The sequence below is a fragment of the Schistocerca cancellata genome, chromosome 12 (assembly GCF_023864275.1).
Source record: "Schistocerca cancellata isolate TAMUIC-IGC-003103 chromosome 12, iqSchCanc2.1, whole genome shotgun sequence".
Lineage (NCBI taxonomy): Eukaryota > Metazoa > Arthropoda > Insecta > Orthoptera > Acrididae > Schistocerca > Schistocerca cancellata.
This window is the reverse complement of record NC_064637.1, coordinates 119038935-119051076: the sequence shown is the minus strand read 5'-3', so window position 1 is coordinate 119051076 and position 12142 is coordinate 119038935.

Below are 12142 nucleotides of genomic sequence, written 5' to 3'. Positions count from 1 at the left end.
TGTAGGATCTACATATTAGAGTCATTCAAAAAGAAACAGCCGGAGGCTGTAAAATGAAAACCGCAGAAAGGGGAATGACCCCTACGCTGAGGTGACAAAAGTCATGGGGCACCATCTAATACCTTGTTGGACCTCCTTTTACCCTGCATAGTGCAGCAACTCGGCATGACTCAACAGATCGTTCGATTTTTTTTTTTTTTTTTTTCGTCAGTCTACTAACTGGTTTGATGCGGCCCGCCACGAATTCCTTTCCTGTGCTAACCTCTTCATCTCAGAGTAGCACTCGCAACCTACGTCCTCAATTATTTGCTTGACATATTCCAATCTCTGTCTTCCTCTACAGTTTTTGCCCTCTACAGCTCCCTCTAGTATCATGGACGTCATTCCCTCATGTCTTAGCAGATGTCCTATCATCCTGTCCCATCTCCTTATCAGTGTTTTCCACATATTCCTTTCCTCTCCGATTCTGCGTAGAACCTCCTCATTCCTTACCTTATCAGTCCACCTAATTTTCAACATTCGTCTATAGCACCACATCTCAAATGCTTCGATTCTCTTCTGTTCAGATTTTCCCACAGTCCATGTTTCACTACCATACAATGCTGTACTCCAGACGTACATCCTCAGAAAGTTCTTCCTCAAATTAAGGCCGGTATTTGATATTAGTAGACTTCTCTTGGCCAGAAATGCCTTTTTTGCCATAGCGAGTCTGCTTTTGATGTCCTCCTTGCTCCGTCCGTCATTGGTTGTTTTACTGCCTAGGTAGCAGAATTCCTTAACTTAATTGACTTCGTGACCATCAATCCTGATGTTAAGTTTCTCGCTGTTCTCATTTCTACTACTTCTCATTACCTTCGTCTTTCTCCGATTTACTCTCAAACCATACTGTGTACTCATTAGACTGTTCATTCCGTTCAGCAGATCATTTAATTCTTCTTCACTTTCACTCAGGATAGCAATGTCATCAGCGAATCGTATCATTGATATCCTTTCACCTTGTATTTTAATTCCACTTCTGAACCTTTCTTTTACTTCCATGATTGCTTCCTCGATGTACAGATTGAAGAGTAGAGGCGAAAGGCTACAGCCTTGTCTTACACCCTTCTTAATACGAGCACTTCGTTCTTTATTGTCCACTCTTATTATTCCCTCTTGGTTGTTGTACATATTGTATATGACCCGTCTCTCCCTATAGCTTACCCTACTTTTTTCAGAATCTCGAACAGCTTGCACCATTTTATATTGTCGAACGCTTTTTCCAGCTCCACAAATCCTATAAAAGTGTCTTGATTTTTCTTTAGCCTTGCTTCCATTATTAGCCATAACGTCAAAATTGCTTCTCTCGGCCCTTTACTTTTCCTAAAGCCAAACTGATCGAAATACCCTGGAAAAATACTGAGCCACGCTGCCTATTCTTTCTTTCTTTCTCGGGGCCTTTGTCCTGCTCCATTGCGGGGTCTGCTCTGTTATGACGGAGTTGGCAGTGTTAATTGCAGAGGGTGCCGGGATGCCCTTCCCGATGCCACCCCGAACCACCGGGAACGGAAGTAGTGCACCCCAGCTGTCTGCGTCTAGTGTAAGTCAGGAAATAGTGCGTACGTTTTCAAATGTCTGTGAGGCGTGTAACTGAGACGGAACTTGGGGACCAGCCCGGTATTCACCTATCAGAATGTGGAAAACCGCCTAAAACCCACATCCAGACTGGCCGTCATACCGGCCCTCGTCGTTAATCCGCCGGGCGGATTCGATCCGTGACCGGCGCGCCTATCTGAGTACAGGAAGCAGCGCATTAGCGCTCTCGACTACCCTGTTGGGTTCGAGCCACGCTGGCTATAGCTCTCCATAATTAGGAAAGATTTTCCGGAGGAGGGCTTTGTGCACGAACTGACCTCCCGATTATGTCCCATAAATATTCGGTGGGATCCATATCAGATTGTCTGGATGGTCAAATCACTCACTCGCCCCGTCCAGAATGTTCTTCAAACCAGTCGCGAACAGTTATGGCCCAGTGACACGGCGCATTATGATCCATAAAATTTCCATCGAAGTTTGGGAGTTTAGCAGTTACGGAGCCTCCGCTAGCTTGCCAAGTGCCTTGTTGACAATCTGAGTCCGTGGTTTGGTGGAGTTTGTGCCTGAGTCGAATCCTACCATTGGCTCTTATCATCTCAAACATCTACATCTACATCCACACTCCGCAAGTCACCTGACGGTGTGTGGCGGAGGGTACTTTGAGTACCTCTATCGGTTCTCCCTTCTATTCCAGTCTCGTATTGTTCGTGGAAAGAAGGATTGTCGGTACGCCTCTGTGTGGGCTCTAATCTCTTTGATTTTATCCTCATGGTCTCTTCGCGAGATACACATAGGAGGGAGCAATATACTGCTTGACTCCTCCGTGAAGGTATGTTCTCGAAACTTTAACAAAAGCCCGTACCGAGTTACTGAGCGTATCTCCAGCAGAGTCTTCCGTTGGAGTTTATCTATCATCTCCGTAACGCTTTCACGATTACTAAATGATCCTGCAACGAAGCGCGCTGCTCTCCGTTGGATTTTCTCTATCTGTTCTATCAACCCTATCTACATCTACATCTACATCTACATTTATACTCCGCAAGCCACCCAACGGTGTGTGGCGGAGGGCACTTTACGTGCCACTGTCATTATCTCCCTTTCCTGTTCCAATCGCGTATGGTTCGCGGGAAGAACGACTGTCTGAAAGCCTCTGTGCGCGCTCTAATCTCTCTAATTTTACATTCGTGATCTCCTCGGGAGGTATAAGTAGGGGGAAGCAATATATTCGATACCTCATCCAGAAACGCACCCTCTCGAAACCTGGCGAGCAAGCTACACCGCGATGCAGAGCGCCTCTCTTGCAGAGTCTGCCACTTGAGTTTGTTAAACATCTCCGTAACGCTATCACGGTTACCAAATAACCCTGTGACGAAACGCGCCGCTCTTCTTTGGATCTTCTCTATCTCCTCCGTCAACCCGATCTGGTACGGATCCCACACTGATGAGCAATACTCAAGTATAGGTCGAACGAGTGTTTTGTAAGCCACCTCCTTTGTTGATGGACTACATTTTCTAAGGACTCTCCCAATGAATCTCAACCTGGTACCCGCCTTACCAACAATTAATTTTATATGATCATTCCACTTCAAATCGTTCCGCACGCATACTCCCAGATATTTTACAGAAGTAACTGCTACCAGTGTTTGTTCCGCTATCATATAATCATACAATAAAGGATCCTTCTTTCTATGTATTCGCAATACATTACATTTGTCTATGTTAAGGGTCAGTTGCCACTCCCTGCACCAAGTGCCTATCCGCTGCAGATCTTCCTGCATTTCGCTACAATTTTCTAATGCTGCAACTTCTCTGTATACTACAGCATCATCCGCGAAAAGCCGCATGGAACTTCCGACACTATCTACTAGGTCATTTATATATATTGTGAAAAGCAATGGTCCCACAACACTCCCCTGCGGCACGCCAGAGGTTACTTTAACGTCTGTAGATGTCTCTCCATTGAGAACAACATGCTGTGTTCTGTTTGCTAAAAACTCTTCAATCCAGCCACACAGCTGGTCTGATATTCCGTAGGCTATTACTTTGTTTATCAGGCGACAGTGCGGAACTGTATCGAACGCCTTCCGGAAGTCAAGGAAAATGGCATCTACCTGGGAGCCTGTATCTAATATTTTCTGGGTTTCATGAACAAATAAAGCGAGTTGGGTTTCACACGATCGCTGTTTCCGGAATCCATGTTGATTCCTACATAGTAGATTCTGAGTTTCCAAAAACGACATGATACTCGAGCAAAAGACATGTTCTAAAATTCTACAACAGATCGATGTCAGAGAGATAGGTCTATAGTTTTGCGCATCTGCTCGACGACCCTTCTTGAAGACTGGGACTACCTGTGCTCTTTTCCAATCATTTGGAACCTTCTGTTCCTCTAGAGACTTGCGGTACACGGCTGTTAGAAGGGGGGCAAGTTCTTTCGCGTACTCTGTGTAGAATCGAATTGGTATCCCGTCAGGTCCAGTGGACTTTCCTCTGTTGAGTGATTCCAGTTGCTTTCCTATTCCTTGGACACTTATTTCAATGTCAGCCATTTTTTCGTTGGTGCGAGGATTTAGAGAAGGAACTGCAGTGCGGTCTTCCTCTGTGAAACAGCTTTGGAAAAAGGTGTTTAGTATTTCAGCTTTACGCTTGTCATCCTCTGTTTCAATGCCATCATCATCCCGGAGTGTCTGGACATGATGGTTCGAGCCACTTACTGATTTAACGTAAGACCAGAACTTCCTAGGATTTTCTGTCAAGTCGGTACCTAGTATTTTACTTTCAAATTCACTGAACGCTTCACGCATAGCCCTCCTTACGCTAACTTTGACATCGTTTAGCTTCTGTTTGTCTGAGAGGTTTTGGCTGCGTTTAAACTTGGAGTGAAGCTCTCTTTGCTTTCGCAGTAGTTTCCTAACTTTGTTGTTGTACCACGGTGGGTTTTTCCCGTCCCTCACAGTTTTGCTCGGCACGTACCTGTCTAAAACGCATTTTACGATTGCCTTGAACTTTTTCCATAAACACTCAACATTGTCAGTGTCGGAACAGAAATTTTCGTTTTGATCTGTTAGGTAGTCTGAAATCTGCCTTCTATTACTCTTGCTAAACAGATAAACCTTCCTCCCTTTTTTTATATTCCTATTAACTTCCATATTCAGGGATGCTGCAACGGCCTTATGATCACTGATTCCCTGTTCTGCACTTACAGAGTCGAAAAGTTCGGGTCTGTTTGTTATCAGTAGGTCCAAGATGTTATCTCCACGAGTCGGTTCTCTGTTTAATTGCTCGAGGTAATTTTCGGATAGTGCACTCAGTATAATGTCACTCGATGCTCTGTCCCTACCACCCGTCCTAAACATCTGAGTGTCCCAGTCTATATCTGGTAAATTGAAATCTCCACCTAAGACCATAACATGCTGAGAAAATTTATGTGAAATGTATTCCAAATTTTCTCTCAGTTGTTCTGCCACTAATGCTGCTGAGTCGGGGGGTCGGTAAAAGGAGCCAATTATTAACCTAGCTCGGTTGTTGAGTGTAACCTCCACCCATAATAATTCACAGGAACTATCCACTTCTACTTCACTACAGGATAAACTACTACTAACAGCGACGAACACTCCACCACCGGTTGCATGCAATCTATCCTTTCTAAACACCGTCTGTGCCTTTGTAAAAATTTCGGCAGAATTTATCTCTGGCTTCAGCCAGCTTTCTGTACCTATAACGATTTCAGCTTCGGTGCTTCTATCAGCGCTTGAAGTTCCGGTACTTTACCAACGCAGCTTCGACAGTTTACAATTACAATACCGATTGCTGCTTGGTCCCCGCATGTCCTGACTTTGCCCCGCACCCGTTGAGGCTGTTGCCCTTTCTGCACTTGCCCGAGGCCATCTAACCTAAAAAACCGCCCAGCCCACGCCACACAACCCCTGCTACCCGTGTAGCCGCTTGTTGCGTGTAGTGGACTCCTGACCTATCCAGCGGAACCCGAAACCCCACCACCCTATGGCGCAAGTCGAGGAATCTGCAGCCCACATGGTCGCAGAACCGTCTCAACCTCTGATTCAGACCCTCCACTCGGCTCTGTACCAAAGGTCCGCAGTCAGTCCTGTCGACGATGCTGCAGATGGTGAGCTCTGCTTTCATCCCGCTAGCGAGACTGGCAGTCTTCACCAAATCAGATAGCCGCCGGAAGCCAGAGAGGATTTCCTCCGATCCATAGCGACACACATCATTGGTGCCGACATGAGCGACCACCTGCAGATGGGTGCACCCTGTACCCTTCATGGCATCCGGAAGGACCCTTTCCACATCTGGAATGACTCCCCCCGGTATGCACACGGAGTGCACTTTGGTTTTCTTCCCCTCCCTTGCTGCCATATCCCTAAGGGGCCCCATTACGCGCCTGACGTTGGAGCTCCCAACTACCAGTAAGCCCACCCTCTGCGACTGCCCGGATCTTGCAGACTGAGGGGCAACCTCTGGAACAGGACAAGCAGCCATGTCAGGCTGAAGATCAGTATCAGCCTGAGACAGAGCCTGAAACCGGTTCGTCAGACAAACTGGAGAGGCCTTCCGTTCAGCCCTCCGGAATGTCTTTCGCCCCCTGCCACACCTTGAGACGACCTCCCACTCTACCACAGGTGAGGGACCAGCCTCAATGCGGGCAGTATCCCGGGCAACCACAGTCGTAGTCCGATCGGGGGATGCGTGGGACGAGCTGGCCGTCCCCGACAAACCCCCATCCGGACCCCCACAGTGATGCCCATTGGCAACAGCCTCAAGCTGTGTGACCGAAGCCAACACTGCCTGAAGCTGGGAGCGAAGGGATGCCAACTCAGCCTGCATCCGAACACAGCAGTTGCAGTCCCTATCCATGCTAAAACTTGTGCAAAGAACGTCTGAACTAATCCACAGAGAGCGCAAACAAAACGACACAAAATTGAAGCGGTTATTAAAATACAAGATTGCCTAGTAAATGCAGTAATGCTGCCACTTGTGCACTGCTGACACACTGCTCGGCGGCGGAAGGAGACTACGCGATTTAACACTATTCGAGTACTAAAACGTGATGCTACAACTCTCAAATACTATAATACGCCCGAAATTTATGAATTAAACAATGCAAGTACCAAAAACACGCAAAGAAATTAAGAAGTAAACTATATAACAAATGAGTGAGCTAGGAGTATACGACTTGCTGCTGCAGCTGCTTATCCAACGGCGGCAGGGAGCACACTGACTGTGACCAACCGACACTGGCCGTTCAAAACAAAAACAGATGACAGACGACTACGCGAATTTACACTATTCAGGTACTAAAACGCGATGCTACAACTCTCAAATACTATAATACGCCCGAAATTTATGAATTAAACAATGCAAGTACCAAAAACACGCAAAGAAATTAAGAATTAAACTATGTAACAAATGAGTGAGCTAGGAGTATACGACTTGCTGCTGCAGCTGCTTATCCAACGGCGGCAGGGAGCACACTGACTGTGACCAACCGACACTGGCCGTTCAAAACAAAAACAAATGACAGACGACTACGCGAATTTACACTATTCAGGTACTAAAACGCGATGCTACAACTCTCAAATACTGTAATACGCCCGAAATTTATGAATTAAACAATGCAAGTACCAAAAACACGCAAAGAAATTAAGAATTAAACTATGTAACAAATGAGTGAGCTAGGAGTATACGACTTGCTGCTGCAGCTGCTTATCCAACGGCGGCAGGGAGCATCTGGTACGGATCCCACACTGGTCAGCAATATTCAAGCAGAGTGCGAACAAGTGTACTGTAACCAACTTCCTTTGTTTTCGGATTGCATTTCCTTAGGATTCTTCCAATGAATCTCAGTCTGGCATCTGCTTTACCGACGATCAATTTATATGATCATTCCATTTTAAATCACTCCTAATGCCTACTCCCAGATAATTTATGGAATTAACTGCTTCCAGTTGCTGACCTGCTATATTGTAGCTAAATGATAAGGGATCTTTCTTCCTATGTATTTGCAGCACATTACACTTGTCTACATTAAGATTCAATTGCCATTCCCTGCACCATGCGTCAATTCGCTGCAGATCCTCCTGCATTTCAGTACAATTTTCCATTGTTACAGCCTCTCGATGTACTGCAGCATCATCAGCAAAAAGCCTCAGTAAATTTCCAATCTTATCCACAAGGTCATTAATGTATATTGTTCTGGAAGCCATGGCTCAAAAGTCAGATACCGACGCTCAATCTGACTTTTGGAGCAATGGCTTCCATAACAACTCACCACTCGTTTCTGGGGTAAATGACCGCAAAAGCAGAATTTTAAAGAAAAATGGTATTCAGACATCTTTCTTTAGTCAAAACAAAATAAAAAAAATTTCCGACGGTAAACGGATGCACCTGATTACCTCCACAATGCAGGCGTCTATCAAGTGACATGTGGCTGCGGAAAAGTGTATATAGGCGAAACGGGAAGAACTGTTAAAGGAACACGAACGGTACATGCAGCTAAAATAAAAGTTCAAAATCGGCAGTAGCGGAACATTATGAGATCTGTGGCTCTGACATCGATTTTAATAACGTACGTGTACTGGCTAAGGAAACAAACATTTATAGAAGAAAGGTCTGAGAAGCGGTTGAGATTTGTAAGAATGCATCTAATTTCAATAGAGAGGACGGCATTAGGCTTCCGGCATCGTGGCTTCCCGCCATCAAGGGAGTAAATACACGGCCGCGGTGTGTGAGCGGCATAAACAACGCGCTGCAAGTCATCTCGGCGGACAATAATATTTTGGGTAAACATTCCCCAACTCTTGCTCTGTTCGTTTCTAATCTAGCCAATGATGACGACCAATCAATAGCAGAAGTAGGAATTTCAACCAATAACCCTTCTCCAGTGTAAGTGTCGAATACTGGCTTTCTATCCAATGACGATGGGCCGCCAGTGGTATCCACAGGAGATTAGCCAACAACGCCCCTTCTTCTGCATCAGAGCTGGAATATTAGCCTACGATTATGGCCCACCAATGGTAGCCATATGAATTTTAACCAATACTATCACTTCTCCAGCACGACCGCGAGAAAAGTCCCCATCTATAAGAGGACGCGACACTCGTCTCTGACAGTGTTCTTGCAGTAGTGGACACCAGAAGATCCTGAGGAAGATCCCAGCAGAGGGGTCGAAACGTCGATCAGTTTAGAAGAAGCATGATGCGGCCTAATAACAAAGAAAATTTTAACTTCAGCACCTCACCACTCCTCACTAATGAGGGTACTCACATGCCGGACAATGGTATCAGTAATTCTGTCTGACGTTCCATATCGTGCGTCATCGGTCAACGACGCTTGTGTCACGCCTTGATCCTCGCAGCGGACATACAGTGCTATCGGCACACTTTGGCCCCTCTTTGATAAATTTACGTTTCCCACACTGATTCTGCAAGAAGTGAAAGAAATACCCCACTTCCATGTGGCGGACACGGCGTGTGTTGCGCGTGGACGCAGAGCCCATCGCTACGCAAAAATGGGTATTTTTCCCCTGCATGGAAGCCCCTGCCTGCACGTGCTTGCTATGCCGTCACGTGTGTGAGCGCACGTGTTCCGTTACCGGCGAGTCTGGGGCCTCAGATCTCTTACACGAATTACACTCTACAAAATAAATACAGAAATAGAACATCAGTTAGTGGAAAAGCTATTAAGAGCTCTTCGCTAGTCCTCCATCACAGCCAGAGGATTGCGAGTGGAGTGCCGGCGACGTGTTGAATATTCATAGCTCAAACTTAGGCGCAACAGAATTACGAAGTTACGCAACAGCCTTTGACATCAATCTTCGCGAGATAACAGTAAAGACTTCACTTGTAGCGGATTCCGTAATACCTCCACGACCGTCGAAAGTATTATAAGCATATGAGGTGTGCTGAAAAAACAACGTAAATTTCTGTTTTTGGAAAATAATTTTATTCATTATTGAATGATACAGCTTAAATGAGAGGAAGGTCTAAGTGGCTGTGATACACTACTGGCTATTAAAATTACTACACCAAGAAGAAATGCAGATGATAAACGGGTATTCGTTGGACAAATATATTATACTAGAACGGATATGTGATCACATTTTCACGCGATTTGAATGCATAGATCCTGAGAAATCAGTACCTAGAACAACCACCTCTGGCAGTAACAACGCCCTTGATACGCCTGGGCATTGAGTCAAACAGAGCTTGGATGGCGTATACAGGTACAGCTGCCCATGTATTTTCGACACCATACTACAGTTCATCAAGAGTAGTGACTGGCGTATAGTGACGAGCCAGTTGCTCGGCCACCATTGACCAGACGTTTTCAAATGGTGAGAGATCTGGAGAATGTGCTGACCAGGGCAGCAGTCGAACATTTTCTGTATCCAGAAAGGCCAGTAAAGGACTTGCAACATACGGTCGTGCATTATCCTGCTGAAATGGAGGGTATCGCAGGGATCGAATGAAGGGCAGAGTCACGAGTCGTAACACATCTGAAATATAACGTCCACTGTCAACAATTTGGGTGCATAGATCCTGAGAAATCAGGAACCCAGAACATGAGGTGACCGAGACGTGTAACCAATGGCACCCCATACCATCACGCCGGGTTGATACGCAAGTATGGCGATGATGAATACACGCTTCCAATGTGCGTTCACTGCGATGTCGCCAAACACGGATGTGACCATCATGATGCTGTAAACAGAAAAAATGACGTTTTGCCATTCGTGCACCCAGGTTCGTCGTGGAGTACACCATCGCAGGCGCTCCTGTCTGTGATGCAACGTCAAGGGTAACCGCAGCCATGGTCTCCGAGCTGATAGTCCATGCTGCTGCAAACGTCGTCGAACTGTTCGTGAAGATGGTTATTGTCTTGCAAACGTCCCCATCTGTTGACTCAGGGATCGATACGAGGCTGCACGATCCGTTACACCCATGCGGATAAGATGCCTGTCATCTCGACTGCTAGTGATACGAGGCCGTTGGGATCCAGCACGGCGTTCCGTATTACCCTCCTGAACTCACCGATTCCATATTCTGCTATAAGTCATTGGATCTCGACCAACGCGAGCAGCAATGTCGCGATACGATTAACCGCAATTGCGATAGCCTACAATCGCACCTTTATCAAAGTCGGAAACGTGATGGTACGCGTTTCTCCTCCTTACACGAGGCATCACAACAACGTTTCGCCGGTCAACGCTGTTTGTGCATGAGAAATCGGTTGGAAACTTTCCTCGTGTCAGCACATTGTAGGTGTCGCCACCGGCGCGAACCATGTGTGAATGCTCTGAAAAGCTAATCATATGCAAATCACAGCATCTTCTTCCTGACGGTTAAATTTCGCGTCTGTAGCACGTCATCTTCGTGGTGTAACAATTTTAATGTCCAGTAGTGTATAAGCATATGAGGTGATCTAAAGAAACGACATAAATTTCTGTTTTTGGAAGATAATTTTATTTATAATTGAATGATACAGCTTAAATGAGTGGAAGGTATAGGTCTAAGTGGCTGTGATACATTTCTTTCAAACTGCATTTCATTAAAAGCGTAATGTCCGATCACTTTTACTATAGCAAAAAGAAAAAGGTAGCAATGTTCGTAAAGAGAAAAGTCATCTCTAATCGTGACGATATTATAGGAGGTGATCAAAAAGCTTTCGTTCGAAGGCCGTACAGTACAAAATCAATACGCTAGTCAGTCAAAATCGTGGTAAGCGTTGACGCAGTCATCGCACCGACGCAGGGGGTTGAAGAAACCTGTCCATAAAATACCTTGCGGTGCTGCACGAAGAAGTTCGTAACTACCTGCTGCACATCCTCGTCCGACAAGAACTGTCGACTCTTCAGGGCCTTCTAAGGAACGAAAGGTGTGAAAATCGTGTGGGTGGAGAATCAGAACTACAGGGCCCGGTGTTCGAGTGTCTCCCTCTTGAGTCTTCTAGTTCAGGCTGCGCTTCCAGGTCGACCGGCGTCTTTTGTCGAATCACGACCAATGCGGAATTTGGCGCGCCATTCCACAGCGGTGGGTTTTCACAGATATGCTATCTCCATTCTCTGATCTCTGTCTACCGGTGTTTCTATTGTGGAAGCCAATAAAATAATAACAAGGTGATGGTCCTATTTGGACGCATTTGCTGATAACGTTGCGATAGTTCACGTTTTCCCAGTTACTGCATACACATCAGAAAAACTCGAGTGACACGCTAATCGCTTGGCTACACGTCGGTGCTTGTACACCCGCATCGGAGTTGAGCTACGTTGCATATACGCTGCAGGAACGCCCTCATATGCAAATTTTTTAATCGCTCCTTATACAATGTAACATCAAATGTAATTGCTAACAATTAAAAATGCATACCTTCACAATTTTCTTGGCAAATGCAAGAACGCAAGCAACAATAATTATAGGAAAAGTACCATAATAACTATCATAACTTCTTCAGTAGAGGCGTATAGTTAAAATTCATAATCTACAAAACTTCTAGTACCCTCACTGAAAAATATTATCTGAGAAAAGAGTGGCATTAAACTCTATAAAGATTT